General features: G+C 36.4%; 1 pseudogene; it reads right to left on the bottom strand.

Moving 5' to 3' along the window:
* Window positions 1-307: 307 nt before the first annotated feature.
* Window positions 308-3,714, bottom strand: LOC132043827 (ABC transporter B family member 9-like; annotated as a pseudogene).
* Between the last annotated feature and the right edge of the window lie 1,607 nt (window positions 3,715-5,321).

Genomic DNA, 5,321 nt, shown 5'->3' with positions numbered 1-5,321 from the left:
TGCTAATGCGTCTCCCACCATATTCCGGATAGTCGAAGCATCACTAGATAGTCTTGCACCTATAGCACCACTGCATTTAATAAAATTTCGAGTCAAGAAAATTTGTCAAGTTTAGAAAACAATAAGTAGGCGTTTGGACATGAACTGAGTAATATTTGAAAAAAGCAGTATTTGAAGTTGAAGTTGGAAAAACTAAAGATTAAATCGTCAAGGTTTTGGACACGCTTAACTCTCAAAAAAAAAGTTGAAATATTGTGAGTGGGAAAAAAAATTCACTTAAAAACTGTTTAAACCAGTCTTGTCTTCAAAAACTAACCAAAAAATCATTCTATTGTGTAACCAAAAATTATTTTGAAAAGAAAAAAAGGAAAAAAAATCGTCCAAACAGGCCCTAAGATTTCAGATACTAGCAAAATTTACCTTGAGTTTGCAGGGTCGTCGAACCAACTAATCTCTTGGTACACCAACTTGGCAAATATCATGGAACGTATTCGTTGGATCAATTTTGCACCAGCAACACCAAATGCATAACTTTGCAAAGGCGAAACAATCATGACAACAATTCCGATAACCACAAAAATCAGAGACCAAAATCGAGAATCCTTTCGAAGCTCGTGATGTGATTCATAAAAGATTTTGATAATCGTCGATACCAGAAGACCGAATACAGGGAAAATCATACCATTTATGGCAGCAGCTACGGTTCCCACTACTATTATCGGAATCTCGGGCTTATTTAGATATGCAAGTGACATTAGCTTTCGAGCAGAAACGTTTTTCTTACTATCTACAACATACTCACTGCTTTCAGCATTATCATCATTTCTGATACTTTCATGGAAATCAATGACTCCGCTAACTCCCAAGTCATACGCTAAGGAAAATCTACTGCTCGATCCTTTGCTCGCAGACTTCCTACTACCTGAAATAGAGAATCTCCGACTCCTACCAGAAACATTCTTCGAGTAACTCAGACGTTTTTGTGGATTCGAGTCCTCGATTTCTTTTCCTTTGGTGTTCTCGATGGGTTTGTTCTTTTGCTGCATTTGAACAAGTTGAGAATATGCTCCGTCAGGATCTTTGATCAACTCATCATGTGTTCCTGGAAGTAATATCAAAGGGTAATATATCAAGATGTGAAGAAGTAATCTAGAAATGAGCATGAGCACAATGAAACCGGAAAACTCTACATCGCAATTTCCAAAACTACATAAGACCCAATGTGGTCCGGTCCTTCCCAAGCCTGCGCATAGTGGGAGCCCTTAATGCACTAGGCTGCCCTTTTTTTTTTTTTTTTTTGACTCATTATCAAGATTAAGCAAAGATGTAACAATTACTACATGGATCACTTATTATCATAATAATATTTCAAAAAATTTACTACATGGATCACTTCTATTTGGAGAAAAGAGTAGTGATAAAACATCACAAATAGGGGCGGAGCCAGCTTTTTAGCTGTGGGTTCGGCAGAACCCAATAACTTTGGTTCAATCTTCTTATTGAGTTAAGAAATTCATTTGATATGCATAAATAATACATCAAGAACCCATAAACAAAAATAATTATAATTCAAAATCCATAAATTGAAAATTCTGGTTCTGTGTCTGATCACTGAAAAGAATAAGAAACTTCTCCTTTAAGAAAAGAGAGTATCATAGATGGAAAAGAATGAAAATACTATCAAACATTTATATTTAACCTTTGAATTTCTCATATATATCATAAGTATTTATTTTATACAGGAAACTATTCCTAGGAGAAGTTCGAAACTGCCCCATACAGATATAACACATGTCATTCTCAAACCAAAATGAGAGCGTTTAAAGTAGTATATAGGCGCCAGCGACCTCTAATTAGGTCCTATATTCATTAGGCCGACAATAATTTAGAACGAAGGTAGTAGTACTAAATGTATTACCTTGTTCAACCAATTTCCCGAGATGCACTACTGCGATGATATCAGCATTTCTAATGGTCGTCAAGCGATGGGCAACAACCACAGTCGTCCTATTTACCATAATATTACTTAGAGCATCTTGTACAATGCGTTCCGATTCCACATCCAAAGCACTAGTCGCTTCATCTAGTAGAAGAATTCTTGGATCTTTCAAAATGGCCCTCGCGATGGCGATTCTTTGCTTTTGTCCACCAGATATCTGAGAACCATGCCCACCGACCATTGTGTCCAGCCCCTACAAATATGTATGCACAATGTTAATTTAAAACCTAAGAAATAAAAAAAGGTGTTCGCGTGTGTGTAGTTCTTAAAAAATGTTGCTTCAACCTTCGGAAGCTTGTCAACAAATTTAGCTGCATTAGAGAGCTTGATCGCAGTCCTGATCTCGTCCTCACTGGCATTTTCTTTCCCGTACATTATATTTTCCCTAATAGTAGTTTGGAATAAGACGGGCTCTTGACTTACTAGCCCCATTTGCTGCCTCAACCACTTGAGTTGAAATTTCTTAATATCAACTCCGTCTACAAGTACTTCACCAGCATCGGGGTCATAGAATCTCTCTAGCAGACTAATAACCGTTGATTTTCCGCTTCCACTTTGCCCAACTAAGGCTGCTGTTTTACCACTAGGAATATACAACGAGAATCCAGAAAATATTTGCACGTGGGGTCTTGCTGGATACTTGAAGCACACATCTTTCAGCTCAATTTCCCCTTTAATATCTTCCAATAGAATCCCCCTAGGATCATATGAATCTATTTTCGGTGTACGTTTAATAGTCTCGAATATCTTGTATGCTGCAGCCTGGCCCGCCGAAAATGTGGGCAAACTCGGAGCTGCTTGACCTAGTGAACTGAAACATAGAAAGGTTCATTGTAATTCAATGACTAAATATAAGTACTCCCTCCGTTTCAATTTGTCTTAGTTTGACTAGGCAGTAGGCACGGAGTTCAAGAAAACAAGGGATACTTTTGAATCTTGTGGTCTTAAACAAACCATGAAATGCATAATTACTTTAGTACTAAACATAAAAGAATACGCATTCTTTTCTCAAAATGTGAGAAAGGAAAGTTAACACACTTAATCAAAATGTATGAGTATATCACATGGACATAATCAAATGGATTATATAAAGCTAATTATTTTACTCTTACCCTCCACCTAGCATAACAGCGAAAATTACACTTATAATGTCGCCACCTTTGTAATCTTTATCTATGATCAATTTAGCTCCATACCATATGGAAAGTCCATAACTAAAGAAGATAAGCATTAGTATTGTGCCAAGTCCGAGTCCTGAAGCATTTTCCATTGCCAAATTCCAGCTTATTATTATATTCTTCTATTGCCAAATTCTCTCCTGTGAAAGAAGCAACCTAAGGAAAGGAGGAATAAAGTTAAACAAAATGGAAAAGTCATAAGCTACATTGCTCGGACTCTCAAAAAATATCGACGGGTGTGCATCATATCCTCCAAAAGTAGTGCATTTTTTTAGGATCCAACACAGGTGCAGCGGCATTTTGGAAAGTCAGAGCAACGCAGACCATAAGCACGTAATTCAAAAGATTTAAAGTTATTTTTTTGGGTCTTATATAACGTGAACAAAGATAAAAACTCTGTAATTGGGAGATAAGAAGTGCAATTCACCAGAATATATTTTGCCGAAAAAATTTGAAGTTTACCGTTCGAATTCCTCCCACTGTTTGTTCAACTACTTTTCCTGCCTCTGCATAAGCAACTTGTCCGCTCCCCGACATTTTGGCCAAGATCAAGGATACACATACAAAGCTAATGGCAGTTGCGGGAATGGATGTGAGTAAAACCAGTGTGAGGGGCCATCCTTTGATAAATGCGACTACAAATCCTCCAATGAAAGTTGCGATGTTCATAATGAAATTCCCAACCTAAACACATTCAAGCTGTAAGAACCTTGTTTCAAATACAAAAATGCAAGAGTAACTCCACACGTATATATGACCATGGGGTGTGGTTAGTCTCAAATCTAGTCTAGACAAAGGAGGAGGGTGGCGGTACTAGTCAATTATGGAGCAAATGGATGTAGAGGATTCATATTAACTAACTTCAAGTAGCTTAGAATTAAGGCGTCTTTTTTGCTATGCATTTAAACTACGAGAGTAAGATTATTAAGCTTACGTACTTATAGATCATCAATAACTCAATAAATTAATTCATATAATATGTAGTTACTCAAAGGTGCTCCACCCCTTCTGTCTCTCCTCCTAATCAGAGGCGAATCCAGGATTTTAAGATAATAGGTTCACCATTATCGTGTAAGATTTTTTTTTTTTTTAAAAAAAAAAAAAGACGCAAAAGCGCATTTGGGTTTAATCCCGTGACCTTAAGAGATTAAACCCAACACTTAACCAAAATGCTCCACTCAATCTTGTTCGACCATGCTGCTCCTTCGCCATTATTGGGATATATTTTAAGAATTATATACATAATATGCCGAGTTTAATCGGGCGGCCATGTGTTCACGTGACCCATTTTTCCTACCTAAATTTGCCCCTGCTCTTAATCCTCATGACTATATAGTACTCCATTTGTTTTAAAGAGAATGACAGAGTTCGGAGTATGAAGGTCATCCCAATTAACTTTAATTGTGATTTCCGACATTAATTCCTTAATTTGTTTCGGAACAAAATTTACATAATTAGGAACCACATAGAAGTATGACTTAAACAACAATTTTGTACTTGAATACATATTGAAAATGCTTGAACATTTAAGGTAAAAAGCGTTTTAACTCCTCAAAGCAATGATAGTATCATATACAACGGGACAGAGGGAGTAAGAGACGATAGTAAAAATTTAGTCAGCACAACTAAAATCATAGTTACTAGGAGTTAGAACTAACCTTGTCACCCATGGCTTCTTGAACTAGGATAGTGTCTCCCGACATTCTTTCAATAAATTCCCCTGTTGCTCCTTGAGTATCGAAGAATGCAATATCCTGTCTTAAGATTGTTTTCAACTATAAGCATTTTATTCGAGTCGCTTGTCGTTCTCCGGTGACCATCCAACATGCTACCTCTGAAATGGTTAAATAAGACTTAGAAGAGTTAAAACATTAAACACGTCATGTCCATCAACCAAACATTAAACATGTCATGTCCATCAACCAAATTAGTGCTAGATCTTTTTCTTCCAATGCTTATGTTAGAAGTAGTACTCCAAGCTAATTATGTTGTACACTCATTAGTTAGTTAGAAGTCATTAATGATAAGTGTAGTTAGTTAGTTAATTGTAAAGGAGTAGGTTAATATGTAAAATATAAAAATCGCCTCATTTTGAGTACAATTTTTGTAATCCAAAAAAAGGGGTTTTTCTTTTCTCCATTTTT

The sequence above is a fragment of the Lycium ferocissimum genome, unplaced genomic scaffold (assembly GCF_029784015.1).
Source record: "Lycium ferocissimum isolate CSIRO_LF1 unplaced genomic scaffold, AGI_CSIRO_Lferr_CH_V1 ctg28691, whole genome shotgun sequence".
Taxonomy (NCBI): Eukaryota; Viridiplantae; Streptophyta; class Magnoliopsida; order Solanales; family Solanaceae; genus Lycium; species Lycium ferocissimum.
The sequence above is the reverse complement of the archived record's forward strand: the minus strand, read 5'-3'. Positions and strand labels throughout refer to the sequence as shown.